Source organism: Mauremys mutica, chromosome 11, assembly GCF_020497125.1.
Source record: "Mauremys mutica isolate MM-2020 ecotype Southern chromosome 11, ASM2049712v1, whole genome shotgun sequence".
Classification (NCBI taxonomy): domain Eukaryota; kingdom Metazoa; phylum Chordata; order Testudines; family Geoemydidae; genus Mauremys; species Mauremys mutica.
In genome coordinates this window covers 38,270,682-38,286,234 of record NC_059082.1, presented here as the reverse complement: position 1 = coordinate 38,286,234, position 15,553 = coordinate 38,270,682, and the positions used below count along the sequence as shown (strand labels likewise).

The 15,553-nt window shown below is 46.4% G+C and overlaps 1 long non-coding RNA gene across 1 annotated transcript; it reads left to right on the top strand.

Annotated features, from left to right (window-relative positions):
• The first annotated feature begins 840 nt into the window (after positions 1-840).
• Positions 841-15,336, top strand: LOC123344566. Its single transcript, XR_006572577.1, has 4 exons — positions 841-881; positions 9,780-9,806; positions 14,353-14,453; positions 15,141-15,336. It is a non-coding gene; the product is annotated as an uncharacterized LOC123344566 (long non-coding RNA).
• The last annotated feature ends 217 nt before the right edge of the window (positions 15,337-15,553 follow it).

Here is a 15,553-nt window from a genome sequence, read left to right as displayed (position 1 = left end):
TAAGTGCATGCTTTACTGAACTGGGTCCTGAGCCAGCAGAGAGCCCGTGCAACATCCTGTGAAGTTGATGACAAAGTCAGGCTCTGTCAGACCAACTAGGAAAATGAGTAATTATAAAGAATGGGACAGGGAGCACCCAATAAAGTGGAACTACTCTGGGGGGATAAGCTTTAGCTTCTGCTAGACGATAGTGCATGGGGTCAGATTCATCCCTTGTGTAACTGCACTGAAGTCAGTGTAGTTACACCAGAGATGAGTTTGTCCCCTGGTTTACATTCTGGCACATAGAGTAACTGACAAAATTTTGAGTGAATGTGGTGTCTGATCCCCAGTGTCTGTTGAAATCATTGGGAGCTTTTCCACGGACATCAGTGCGCATTGACTCAGGATCTTAGTGCTGATGAGGTGTGCTGGACTGACAGCCACAGAGAGAGAATATAGCTAAGGTGGAAGCAATACAGGCTTCCTCCTACAACCCGTCAGTTTCCAGCCTTAAGCTGGAAGGAACCATCTCTTGGGTGTGAGGGATGGGAGGGGGAGGATTTGGTTGTCGTTTGGCTTTTTCATTGAACCTGCCAACTATTGTCCACTTTAGAAGGGACCATTTTGATCATTTGTCAGACCTCCTACATAACACAGGCCAGGGAACCTCACCCAGTAATTCTTGCATCAAGCCCATGGCTTCTGATTGAGCTAGACAGACACCCAGGGTATGTCTATACTACCCGCCAGATCAGCGGGTAGTGTTTGATGTATCGGGGATCGATTTATCGCTTCTCGTTGATCCGCTAATCGATGCCTGTACTCCACCTTGGCAGGAGGAGTAAGCGGAGTCGACGGGGGAGCTGTGGCAGTCAACTCGCCGCAGTGAGGATGGCCAGGTAAGTCGAACTAAGATACTTTGACTTGTAGCTGAAGTTGCATATCTTAATTTGACACCCCTCCCACCTTCCGTCCCCCCCCCCCCGCTAGTGTAGCCCAGGTCCCAGTCTTAATTTACAGTCTAGGGTAATGTGTTTGTGATGGCGATGGGGCTTATTTGGCCTAATCTTTTCCTAAATGCCAGTTTAATGATCTGCTCCCACGTGCTTGAAAATAACACCACTGCTTGGGCCAGAAACCAGATGTGGGTTTTGGACCGTGGATACCACCCTCAATTTTGCCTCACTCTCCTTGCACCATGAAGCCACTAGATGCCTTGGAATGGCTCACGTTGGCTGAGAAGCTAATGATTGTTCCCAGCTGTTTCAGGCAATTATTTGCAGCCTGGTCATGTGTCACCCCTGTAATTACACATACACGCGCTGCCTGGCAGGGACATGGTGACAATTAGGCCTGGAGAGTTGGCGAGCCACCCAGCCTTGTGAACATGCCATTGTTCTCCCAAAAGAATTCCCCCCTCAGGTCGCTTCATCAGAAGGGAAAACAACTTGTTCCTCTTGTTTCATCATCTATTAACCCTTTTCCCAGCAACCACCTCAGCCAGCCATGGCACTGATCCATGGCAGCTATAGCAGCATTTGTTTAAAACCAGCAAAATAAGGATCAATGTGTTTTTTACCTCTGTTGGCTCAAGGCAGTTTGACCCTAGGCTCTGGTAGGGAGTAAAGGGAGCTATGAGAACAAGGAGTAGATAGAGCTGAATGATCCTTGATACAACAAGGCCATTAGCTAAAGTTTCACCTGGAAGACAAAGAGGGTCCTGGTAGAGTCCTTATCATTAGTGTCTACATTGGATGGCACTCCTCTATTTGTCTGTGCCAATGACAACCCCTCACCCTTGTGCTCCCCAAAGGAATGGACCTTCTTGCTAGCTGCCTGAATGACTTCTGACTTCTGTTCCAGCTCACGAGTTAAAACAGTTGTTTGCTCCCTGGAGTCTCTATGATCATTTTTTAGATTGCTTTAGCAGCTTGGGAAAGGCACCACATTGACAACCCTGGAGACTGGAACCCTCCCTGTGTCCATAGAGCAGGTACAGCACATGCAGCATTAGTGGAAGCTTTCATGCCTCCTGGCAAAGTGCCTCAACCCTGAGCAAGAAGGACCCAACTCTGGGGGTTGAGAGGGGAGTTCATTCCCCATATCTTTTAAGTCCTTGGCCTCTCTGCTGAGCCTGCCATTAGGAAAGCCTGGTGGTGCCAACTATAATGTCCACTAAAACTGAGTTGAAACTAGGGTGACCAGATGTCCCAATTTTATAGGGACAGTCATGATATTTTGGGGCTTTGTCTTATACAGGTGCCTATTACCCCTCACCTCCTGTCCCGATTGTTCACACTTGCTATCTGGTCACCCTAGTTGAAACCAACAGTTTATTTCATAGGAACATAGGAATTGTCAGACTGGATCAGACCCATGGTCCATTTAGTTCAGTTTCCTGTTTTCAACGTGGCCGGCACTAACTGCTTCCTACAGTACTACTGCCTAGACAGTTATTCCCCATTTTGTAGGGCTTTGTCTACACCACAGAATTTTGTCGACAAAAATTATGTCGACATTCAAAAAGCGATATAATAAAAATCAGTATTGCTTGTTCACACTCGCTCCCTTTGTCAGCAGAGCGGGTCCACAGTTGGGGCACTATCATCAACAGTGTGAGCAATGCACTGTGGGTACCTATTCCACTGTCCACCTCGATACCTTCTGTTGATAGGACTTGTGGGAAGGCGGAGCAGATTACAGTGCATCTTGGGACCGGGCTAAATGTCCCATGATGCATTGTTTTCTCTCCCAGCACTCCATGGGCTTCCAGCTTTCTTTCGTGGCAGTTTTCAACAGCCTTTGTTTGATGTGCTGCAGTCCAGCATCTTTGTGAGAAGGGATGGATTGCACACTGCTCTCCTATGCTCTGATAACTGTCACTAAGACATTGTGGATGGTAGTGCAGTTAATCACGAAACTCCTAACTGAAGAAGACTCCCAGTTGCCTGACATGCTGTGTGATATGGATAGAAGCAACTTTAGATTGCTTTTGGCATTCACGGAACAGCTGCAGACGGTGGACTGTCGCTTTTGGGCTCTGGAAACGAGCACTGAATAGTGGGATCGTATCGTCGTGCAGGTCTGGGATGACAAGCAGTGGCTACAGAACTTTCAGATGCGGAAAGCCACCTTCCTGGAACTGTGCGAAGAGATTGCCTCAGCACTATGGTGCAAGGATACCAGAATGAGAGCTGCCCTATCAGTAGAGAAGTGTGTGGCAATCGCTGTGTGGAAGCTGGTGACTCCAGACTGCTACCGGTCGGTCACAAATCAATTTGGAGTCGGGAAGTCGACCATCGGGGGCTGCATTAATGAAAGTGTGCAGGCCAATTAATTGCATTCTGCTACGAAGGACCATGACTCTGGGTAATGTGCGTGAAATAGTGGACGGCTTTGCAGAAATGGGTTTCCCTAACTGGAGGAGCGATAGATGCCACACATATTTCAATTTTAGCACCAGACCACCTTGTGTTGGAGTACATCAATAGGAAGGGGTACTTCTCCATGGTGTTGCAGGCACTTGTGGATCACTATGGGCGTTTCACTGACATCAACATGGGATGGTCTGGGAACATGCATGATGCATGCATCTTTAGGAACGCTGACTTGTATAGAAAGCTACAAGCGTGGACTTTCTTTGCAGACCAGAAGATTACAGTGGGGGATGTTGAAATGCACATAGTGATCCTGGGAGGCCCGGTGTACCCCTTACACCTACGGCTCATGAAACCTTACATGGGAAACCTGGACAGAAGTAAGGAGCGGTTCAACAACAGGCTGAGTAGGTGCTGGATGACAGTGGGATGTGCCTTTGGCAGATTAAAGGCACGCTGGTGATGCCTTTATGGCAGGTTAGACCTCAATGAGGATACTATTGCCATAGTCATAGCCATGTGCTGTACGTTGCATAATCTTTGTGAAGCTAAGGGTGAAAGGTTTGCTCAGTGGGGGACTGTTGAGGCAGACCACTTGGCTGCTGATTTTGAGCAGCCAGATACCAGGGCTATCAGAGGGGCCCAAAGGAGGACAATTTGAATCAGGGAGGCTTTGAAAATGAGAACTAGTAATGTATATCTCTATGATTGGTGCTGCAATGTTACATTACATGTAGTTTTCCTGGGAAGCAATGGTGACATCTAGGGCCTTACATTCCAGTATGCAAATGATTAAACTGCCTGAATATGTATTGGTAGTGCCAGCTAACTCAGTTTGTAGGAAACAAATAAAGATGAGTTACCATTAAAAAACTTTGCTTTTATTGCACAAGAAACAATACACACACACACACACACACAGAGGCTTGGTGGGAAAGGAGGTACCAGGGAAGGGCAGACTTTCAGAGCTATCTATAGGTCCAGCTATCATTTTGAAAATAGTCCAAGGAGGTGGAGTGAAGGGGAAACCAAGAAGTCCCAGAAAGTGGAAAGGACTGTGTGGGTGGAGTTTGGGGCGGCATGGAAAAGAGTTCTGAATGTGCTGCAGGGGAGGGCAGACATGCATCTGCTCAGTCTGCAGCATTATTAAGGACTTCAGCATCTGTGTTTGCTCCTCCATGACTTTAATCATCTACTCAGTAGTGTCCTTAACAAACTTATGATTTTCTTTTCTGCCTGCTGTTTGGCTTCCCTCCACTCCTTGCATTCACTTTTTTCTCCATTGGAGAAAGGCAGTACCTCCCACAACATGTCTTCTTTGCCCCATCTTGGGCACTTTCTTATCCAGTGGAGACGCTCGGCCACTGCGTGTGGCAATCCATGGAGAGGATGGAGAGCGAGGAGACTGACAATCCAGTGATGAATTAATTATTGGCTTACTGGGCACACAAAAACATGACCCTGGAAAATTAGATTGTTCATGATGCCCCTCCCCTTTGATTTCACCATACATAGTCATGACTAAGCCGGGTGTGACTCCACTGGATCACAGGTGGTGCCCTGCTATTGTCCAGCCTGCAACTGCTAAAAAGAGGAAGAAATATATTATTATTTGTAGCACCCTGAGGCCCCAATCAGCATCAGGGCTCCATAGTACTGCACAAATACAAAATCAGTAAAAAAGCACTTAGCGTGTTGCAGTGAATGAACCCAAATGTCCAAAGATTCAGTTAGGACAAACAAGTGCTTTAGAGTTTAAAAAAATCATGAGCTTAAAATCATTGCATAGCGCAAAAAAATTACCCCCTCTCCCCCTCCCACCCCCGTCTCTCAGCTATGAAAAGACTATTGGTACCCTAGCAGGGCAGAGATCATGCAACTGCTCGAATTTTACAGCTGAGAATGAGTTAGTAGCTGAACTTAGGAGCAAAAAAGGGAGGTGAAAGCATCCCTCACAAACATCATATCTCGGGCCAGGAGACTGGTGGGGTCTGAACAAGGGAATGTCTGAGACTACGTAAAGCAAAAAAGGAGAAATAAGGGCTCAGTCATGCAAGGTATTGAGTATTGGACCAATTGCTGCTCTTGATTACATCTGTGTAAATCTGGAGTAAATTCTCTGAAGTCAATGGAATTACTCTAGATTTATATTGTGTGAACAGAATTTGGCTCTATGCTTACTATTTAAATGATTTCTTCTCCATATCGTTAGTCTGTATCTCTTTTTATTGCTACTCAATCCACCATGCTTCCCCCTTCTCAGCACCTCTTGGAGGTTCCTCAAGGTGGCTTCTCTTCCAGGCCCCTATTCCACAGAGCAGCAGTAGTAATGGCAGGTGCATTTCCTGTCTGGCTGTAGGGTAGCTGGCTAGCTATGGGGCAGCCTGCTTTCACACTGTGCTGGATGGTAGATTGGGGAATGGGTTCTTTTATTGCCTGAGGTGGGTTTGACGGGGGGAGCGGTCCCTGTGGCTGGTGGGAAGATGATATCCCTTGGCTGGTGGTGGAATGCAGGTCAGGGATGGGTTTCCCCTGACCTGCACTATGGATCATGGGAGAGAGAAGGTGATGCCAGAGTCCCTTCTAGTACTGGAAATTCCAGTTCTGAGCTGGAGATGGGCAGAGCAGTGCCAGTGCAGAGGCAGCCACCCAGGTTTGCACAGCATGCACTGTAGGTAGCCATTCAAGAAGGCAGCCATAGCAAAAGGTGTAAAAAAGTCAATGGGTGATGCTGCCAGTCCATCCCATCTTTCCTGTGATGACGCTGCCAGCTGCATTGTACACCCCATGCGTTCTGAGACATCTCCCAGGGCCCGAATGACTATTGTCTGTTACTCACTTTTCACTGACAATTCTCTTATGGTCCAGGGGCTTAGGCTGTTAGGCCTGTGCCTCAGCTGTTAGGCCTGGCTGTTAGGCCTGTGCTTCAGCCCTGCCATCACCATCCAGTTCCATTTCCCCTCACCCCCGTTCAGCTCCTGATCAACCACGTTTGCCGAGGTTATGAGATTATCACTCTCTGCCCCCTCAGGCAAGGGTGTTCTGCCACTCATGGCTGGGTTTGTGCTACATGCAACACACCAGGAATAGCCTGCTAACTCTTATGGATACATGTTGTCATGGATGCATTAACTGTCAAGCCAGCCTGAAGCAGACCTGAATATCAACTTGAGATGACTCAGAGCCCTCTCAGTGACCATTCTGATAGACCTTGGGGCCTTGGTAGATCCATGTTGCACCGTAGTATGAAGGTCAAGCAGTCAAAAACCATGAGATTGAGAAAATGGTAATTTGGGGTCTCATTTTATTTTTTCTTCTTGTTTCTGTGTCTTTAGACTTGGATCATGTTTTCAAGGTTTTGTTTGTAACCATAAGGTCGAGAAGCTTACTTTTTTTTTTTTTCCCCAAATGAAAGCTGTGATTCTCACGTAATCATGATTCCAGATGCTGGGGCTTTGAGAAACCATTAAATATTGCAAGATTTGTGATAAAATCTTGAGAATTGGCAACACAGCTTCCCAGGGACATTCTGAGGTTTGACTGGTTCAGATTTCTAAAGCCCTCAGCTAGCTGTACTTCCAACTCTCACAAACTGATCCTATGTCTCACAATATTTGGTGCTTTTCTTAGAGCTCCAGGCTCTGGATTAATCTGATTACATGAGAAACTCAGCTTTGTTTGTTTGTTTGTTTGAATGGTTGTAGCTCTCCTGGTTGGTGACAGAAGCTTGAAAAAGTGAACCCAAAGGCACAATAAACCTGAAGGCAAGCAAAAGGACCTAAAATATATGATCTTACAACAAATCTCATGATTTAAAAGATAATTTCATGATTTTTTTTCAGGCCTCACATGATTTTTGAACTTTTGGAGCCATACCGTTAAAGGTGCTACAGAGGGGTACAGCATTATTCTTAATACTCCGGATCTGAACTCCTCCAAACTTTAGGGAAGTTTGGATCAAGTTTCAAACTTTGCTTCTCGCACCCATCTCTAATCATTGTTATTATTTGGTCTAGAATAACAGTAATAATACCCAGCTGTTTTTCATTAGTAGCTCTCAAAGGATTTTACAAACGAGGTCAGGATCCATTTTATCGATGGGGAAATTGAGGCATGGGGAGCTAAAGTGACTTGCCTAGTGTCACCCCACTGGCCAGTGACAGCCAAGGATAGAACCCAGCTCTCCTGAGTCCAGTGTTATGAAGTTTATACGTGGGTAGAGCTAAAAGGCATAGTGGTGCTGCCTGTGCCATACCTGTGTGGCTTCAGGGTATTCAAGCTGGCACCTTTCAGCAGCATAAAATTCAACTACATAAATAAATAACAGAAGAAGGAAAAAAAATACACAGGCCCAAGCAAGCCCTTGATTGCATCACATAGAAAGAGGATCATAAGGCCCACTGGGTCAGATGCCTTGGAGCCAAGCCAGCCTGGACGGTGTTTAAATAGAAAGGTTATGTACGTATAAGATTTATTTAATGTTTTAATTAGTTGCTTGTTTATATGACTCAGTAATTCTTTGGTAATATTTGCTTTGCTGGCTCAAAGAGCCTTTCAAAATCCTGGCTGTACAAATTTCAAGCCCAGCCAGTGTTCCAGGGAAGCCTTTGTTCTCAGCTCCTGCTGTTCAGTTTTAAAACGGACCAAAATCATAAGGCCCTTTGCCCTGGAGGAGATTGCAACACTGCTAGCTCCTCCCCCTTGCGGGATGTGTTATCTAGGTCATGAGAGGAGGCGGGGCAAAAGGATCTTGTGCCACTGATCCCAAACACAGCTACGCTGGTGATCAGCTGTGACGTTGCTATGGTCCTGTGATCAGTAAAGGCTTTGTCTACATTAAAGTAGGCAGGCCATTCGTCCGGTTCTAACCCGGACAGCCCTAATTTTCAATGCTTTTCCCCTGTCCGGTACTGAGATAAAACTGGTTTTGTCCAGTATCACGGACAGGGGATGCCATTCTGAAGAGCGCACTGCTCTGCCCCCAACCAACATGACCTCACACACACTGTGCACATGAGATCACACCTGTGGGGTGGGATCACGCCATTCCTGGTAGTACCAGACTGTCCAGTATTCTAGGGGTGCACGAGTGGCCACCCTAGTTAATGTCATTGTGTCTGAACCACCCTGTTAGCTAACATGATACTGAACATGGTTTAACAATCAGTGTAAACCAAGACAAGTTGTGTCCAACGTTGTGTCAGTATCTGCAATCGCTCGCTATCCTATTCAGGCATGGTAATAGTTTGTAGGGTGAACTGGCCCCAAGCAGAACTAGCCAAAGCTCTGACTGCACAGACCCTGCAGGAAGCATGATACATCCTCTGTTATTTTCTGGCAGCTCTTGCTTCCGTGTGTGTGAACCACCCAGCAGCCTGAAGGAAAAAGCCTGGTTGACTTAGCCTGAGTTTGTGCTGGAGGCTCCATCCTGGGTCACCAGTAGAAGGGTTTTCAGATGGAAGGTGATGCTGTGGAGATGGTACCTCATCCATTCAGCATGGAAAGAGAGGCTCTATGCAGGAGACCTCCCTCCACACACCTCCCTCCTCACATGCTCATCCCTCCGTGCTGGAAATAGCACAATCCAACTGAAAAAATCCCATCTGAGGCTGTGTCAAGTTTAAGTTCAGATGAAGCAGGCAAATGCTCACTCACCCATGTGCATGACCGTTTCAGACTCCTGAAAATTAGGCCCTTAAATTGGCAAAAGCGCTAATACATTTGCCATAAGGAATAATCCTGCACTGACAGGGAGATGGACTGAGTGGTCAAATAGGATTCTTTCACCACTAACATCTATGGTCTCGTTATTCTTCATGAAGCATATCACAAAGCACAGCTGCTCAGGTCCCTGAGGTTTTACACTTATTTATATGACTCAAGTTTTTATATCAATAACAACTGCTGTAGCTTTATCTACCAGATAAGGACCAGACATCCTACCCTCCTCTTCCCCTCTAACTTTTAACTGTCCAGGCCAGTCATTACATGAATGATAACAGACCATTGGGGCCATCCTTACTGCTGAAGCAATGCAGATGTAGTAATTTATGATTTCTTCTCCTGAGGGTTAGATTACATTCTGGTCTCTTCCATTTTAACATTCCTCTGGATTCTCCAGAAGACAATAGCAAAAATAAAGCCTTTTCTAGAGTGTGTTAAAGATCCAGATCCTCAGCCAGTGTAAACCCATTAACTGCTTTAAAGCTAAGCCAATTTATACCAACTTTGGATCTAGCCAAATGCTTTTTTAAATGACTGTGGCAATATATTGCATAGATGCATAATTATCTTTCAAATCAGTTTTAGTGCCTCAACAACAAAACCAGCAAATTGCCATGAAAAGGGAAATTTAAATACACTTTTTGTTTGTTTGTGTGTATGTGGGTTTTTTCACTGATGTTTATATCTCTTTTACAGATCAGCTGTATTGGGCATGAATTTCAGGTGCGTGTGACCCATCTCTACATCTGATGAATGTTTTAAAACTTTTAAAATGAGATTAGAATTGATTTATAGTCATGCATTGGCCCCGGGATGATGGTGATGGGCACATTACAAACCCAATAGATAGATTAGATTAGATCATTCCATGTTTAAGGTTTCACAAAACATTTTACAAAGCAGGGATCTATCTACTAGAACCACAGTGACTGCTTAGAAGGATGTGGTGGCTGGCCTGTCACTGATAACAGGATGCTGAGCTTGGTATATACATGACAGAGAGACTGTGCTTGGTATTCGATACATAGGGCCTTGGACGTTGGAACCTGTTTTGTTGAGAGAGGGAAGCTGGTCAAGGACACTGGGGTTATCCCCTCCTGTTTTGATCAAGTGCCACAAGGCCTTTATCTTCCACCTGGCCAATCGCTGGAGATGGACAGGAGGGAAGAGGTGTTTACTGAGTCTTTCTAAGAATGGATTAATTGTGATTGTGATGCTTTTTCAAGGTAGTGTTTGAGTCATATCCAGGATTAGGAACAACCCAAGAGTACATGTGAGAATAACACCAAAAAGACTAAACTGAACATTACATACCTCTGACATTGACATGGAGCTCCCAGAAGGAGGATAAAGATGACAATTTACAAGGCAGATCGGTCATACATATCAGAGTCCTGTGCTTTGCTTTCAGGTTGAAATCCACCCCTGTGCTGAAGGCCAGTACAAGATCTGTGGATCACTTAAATCCCACTTCAGCCCACAGGGTTGGGATTTAAGTGGTTCATAGACCTTGTATTGGCTCTCTGTGAGATCCTGTGAAAGGCCAGCTATCACTTGTTGTTGTCTGGCTGTTCCTTGGCCATCTTCCCTGCTGCATTCATGTTGCCAATTTTCATTAGCAGCCACGTGTGTGCAGGAGGAATCTATGGGTGTCACATGGGGAATGTGTTTTTCATGCCTGTGTGTTTTCAGGTTACAAAAATGTTAACATCTGTTTTATGCAATCAATTGATTTCACAATCTTTGCTCACTGGGAACAACTGGCAACAACTGGCAAGAAGTGCTTATTGCTTAACTGGCTGAATCAAACAGATGACAAAACGTCTCCGACTTCAGTAAAACTTTACTGGATCTTAGTCCCGCCACACCCCCCCAAACGCTGCAAAAATAATTGAAACCCCATTTTTGTTGTTTGTTTCCTGTAGATCCCTCTTCTTAACTATTTCTCCCCTTGTTCTAAGTTATTGCTATTCAAACTGGGCATAAGGATATGCTACTTTGGAGAATCACGTCTGTAAATTCACTCTGTTAGAGCAATTTGATTGCCCAGGCTTTTCTGGGGAGGACGATGATGGATTGGGGGCATCAATTAGAGGGACAATTTCAGTCTGTGGGAGGATGGGCTGGGAGATGTTGGACCAGCTTCTAGATTCCAGCAGAGATGCATGAATGGGGAGAGGGGATACCCCTTTGCACTCCAAATATTCTGGGCCTGGCTGGGAGCCTCCCCAGCTAGCTCACATTTGCTCTAACATATTTTCAGATGGTCCATGGCCCTCCCAAGCTCATAAACAGCCAGAAGAGCTAGAGCACAATAGTGCTCAGGTCACACCCTCTCCATCAACCACACCCAAAACATTACCAGCATGCCCCCTGTGCCAGAGTCATAAAGGAGTCTTAGGGAAATGGAGAATCATGCCCCTTGTCCAGGATCAGGAAGGTATTTCAGGAGGACTACACTTTCCTTGGGTGGAGAGTGGCGGAGAGCCCTGTGTTAATATATTATGGAGTGTTTTGTAGAAATTGATTAATGCGCCGGTAGCCTGGGATAGAGAGCTTTGCCATTACCTTCAGTGAGACAGGATTGTATCCAGTGAATTCATCTGGAGAAAGAAAATCAATCAATCTGCAGTAACCAGGCAGAGAGCTTGATTGGCTCAACCCATCTGAAAACAATGGTGGTCTGCAGTCTGCTTAGAAACCAAGCTTTTCACCAGGGGATTTCAAAATACTTTGTAAACATTGACAGATTAGTTCCTCATAACCCAGCTGTGAGCAATGGAAGAATAATCATCCCCATTTTGGAGAAAGAGAGATTAATGGCTGATTTTCAGAAGAACTCAGCTCTCCCTTAGGCACCTAAATGAACTGGCCATTTTTTTTTTAGAAGTCCTCAGCACCCAGTAGACCCTTGACTTTCCCAAGGTTACACACAAAATCTGTGGCAGAGCCCAGAATTGAATATGATCTCCTGAGTCCCAGGCCCATGATGTAATCACAAAAACAGCCTTCTCCTCAAAAAGCACTGTTTTCTCAGCCCAGTTCATGATACTAAGACACTGACAGCAGGGAGAATTTAGAAAGCCAGAGTCCATTTTCCTGAGTTGGAATTTATCCAAGACACCAGGGTTAACGCTCCATTGCTGAAGAGAACTTAAAAGGCTTTAAAAAAACAAATCTACCAGAACCCAGGTATGGGGGAAGGATAGCTCAGTGGTTTGAGCATTGGCCCCCCCTAAACCCAGGGTTGTGAGTTCAATCCTTGAGGGGGCCACTTAGGAATCTGGGGCAAAAATCAGTACTTGGTCTTGCTAGTGAAGGCAGGGGGCTGGGCTCAATAACCTTTCAGGGTCCCTTCCAGTTCTATGAGATAGGTGTATCTCAATATATATATATATTTTTTAACCCTGCAGTGAATTTCCATGGCAACCAGGCTTCTGAAGGGAAGTACCACCCTGCAGAGAAATAACTGCCCTTATAAGTGCAAAGCTCAAGTATACTGGCTGGCATTTTGGACACACAAAATATGAAATATGCACATCAGACAATATTATTAGCTACCGAGATAAGTAAATCCAGATATAGCTTTGCCTTCTAGCTGTCGTTCAATCAATAGCATTGCGCAATATTTGGCATTCCATTGCCTCAGAAACTAAGACCTACGTGAGTGAATTGTTCTCATTTCATGGCATCTAGCCAGACCAGGATGTGAGTCTCGCTTTGCATTTTTTAGCTCATATTGGGGTCTGGTTCTGCTTTGCCATGTTGCATCCTGGCCTTGTTTGTCTCTTCAGATTTTCAGTAGTTCTGTGGTTTGGGGAAGTTTTTTTCTGCTTCCACATTTGGAAAACTTCCCTGTCTTCCTCTAATGCGTGTTAAAAATACGAGGGAGTCACACTTTGTTGCTTCTGTTGACTGAGCTCACAGCACATGCCAGGGGCTCCTTGCACTCCCTCCACCCCCACCCCCCCAGGCTCCCTGTGTGCCACCTTCCCATCCCCCTCTATTGCAGGAACTCCCCCACCCACCTTCCCTCATGCCAGGGGCTCTGTGCCCCCCATTCCTCCCTGCCTCTCCCCATGCCCCTCATTCTACCTATGCTCTCTGTTGTCAGTTAGCTCTCTCTGTGTGCTGTGCCAGCTCTCACCAGGTAGCCGACCCTGCCCAAAGAGACCCAGACACAGTTCGGTGGTGAAGGCATTCAGCCAGGTTTATTATTAATAACGCATGGTCCTAGTGCCCTAGCTGTGCTACAGGTACGCTAACACACGTATGCCCGTTACAGTGGACCGGCTCAGTAACCAGTGGGACTTTCCTCCTCTCTGTATGCCAGGTGAAAGGTTAAGGTGAGGCATTCTAGCATTTATAGACTGAGACAATCATTCTGGGATAAACAACTTACCTTCCATCTCACGTGTTTCATGACATGTTTGTTACCTCCCCTTGTAGCTGTTGCCTGATGCTTCAGATAAAACATCCCTGTTCACCACCTGGCTTTGTACTTTACTCCTGATGTTTCAGACAACACATCGCTGTTCATCCCTTCTGCCAAACCAGCATGTGTTAGGTTGGGGTGTCCATGTGCTTGCCTGCTGGAATGTGTTTCCATAATTCTGTGTGTTTTAGCCACTGAATATGTAAGTTCGTGTACCAGACACTGAATTTGCAGGCAAGCGTCTACATTTTGACAGGGCCTGACTTTTGCTCATAGCATAACTTTGGTTCAGACCTCAGGTCTTGCACCAGGTCCATGCTTCAGGATCTCTCTTTTGACAGCACCCCCCATTTTTCCCTGCCACAGTCACCAATTCTCCCCAACATCAGGGGCTCTGTGTGCCCCCTACCACTCTCCCCCATGCCAGCATCCCCCATTCTCTGCCCCCATACCAGAGGCTCTGTATGAACTCTCTTTACCCCCATTCCTCCCTTTCCCGCCCCGTTCCCAGGATCCCCCATTCTTCCCCCACCAGGAGATCTGTGTGCCCCCTTCTTCCCATGCCAGGGTCCCCCATTCTCTGCTTCATGCCAGGGGCTCTGTGTGCACACTCCCTTACCTCCTCGTTCCTCTGTCCCACCCCATCCCTTTCTCCTTCAGGGTAACAACATTTTAAAACTGTATTGGGAGGAAGGGTGGACCTGAGATGAGGGTGTTGTTATGCTGGAAGGTATTAATGGCTGCTATCAACAGGTCCTTTGATCTGTAGAAAATTACACAGGTGTTTGAAGCTGCTAGCTCTGTTAACCAGATGCCTCCATTTCCTGCTTTCAGCTTTTCTGATTTTCACCCAAATCCATAGGGCTGCCAATCCTCAGGCCTAGCCTCCAGCAGTATGCAGCCTCCTTGGGCTTGTCCCCTGAGGGAGGAGCGAGGTGAGTATGTGTAACGTGTGTGCGGGGGGAGACACACAAGGGGGAGCTGATCCACCTGGAGAAGGAGGCAGGACTGTTGGGACGGCACTGCGGGGGGTCACTGGGGCACTGGGCTACTGCTGGAAGCTGTGTTTGACCTCCTGCCCAACATCCTGTAGAATCTGGCTATAACCCTGGCTCTTAGCACTTAGTCTAGAGGAGGATCGCCATTAGCTGTTAGCAGTGTGGGGACTTTGGCACCCAGCTAAACTGTTCTGATTCTGCAGAAACAGCTGCTGTGTTCAGGTGACAGGTGTGGAAGGTGTCCAATCACAATTCAGTCAGGAAACCCATCCGTAATCCTTGGCACATACCAGTGGCCTGATCCTGCAAGGTGCAGACAGCCCACCCCTCGCACTGATGCCGGGGGAAGATCAGAGCCTCATAGAAGCAGGCCCTGGCCTTTCTAGGGGTGTCACTCTGATGTTGTAAAGTCTCCTGTAGTGATAAACTGGGGTTAATCTCGGTGCAGTTTTCAGAAGCACTTAGCATTGGCCTAACTCAACCCCTCTTGATGTCACCAGCAGTCTTACCATGCTCTTCAATGGGTACAGAACTAAGCCAAATGCAGAGTGACTGCTTTTGAGAATCCTTTCCAGAAGTCCTTCAATGGCGATTTCTCTCCCTCTCCTGTTATTTCTCCCTTAGTCTCAGCTGTGAAGAAGAAACATCAATGATGCCTCTACCCCAGCCAAGCTGGCTTGTCCCTTGCCCAAGATCTCGCTCACAAAGGGCTCTTTCTCTTGTTGTTGTTTTTCTTTGAAACGCCTTCATGTTAAGCTGGCTAATTATGAGACTCTCCTGACGTCTCACGTTGACCCTGGGCCATGCTCCAAGAGTAACTGCAGCCAAGCCAGCCAATCATCCCAAGCCTGCTGCTCATTAAATGAAGCATGAGGCAGTGGGATCTCCAAAAGGCCTGGCCATGATGAGAACTGGGCAGGGCATGAGAGAGAAAAGCCGCACACTAATGGATTAATGATTTATTCTCCTGATGTTAACATTAAAGTTATGATCCACTTTCTACTAAATCACAGCTAATGTTAGCGGCAGATACATCC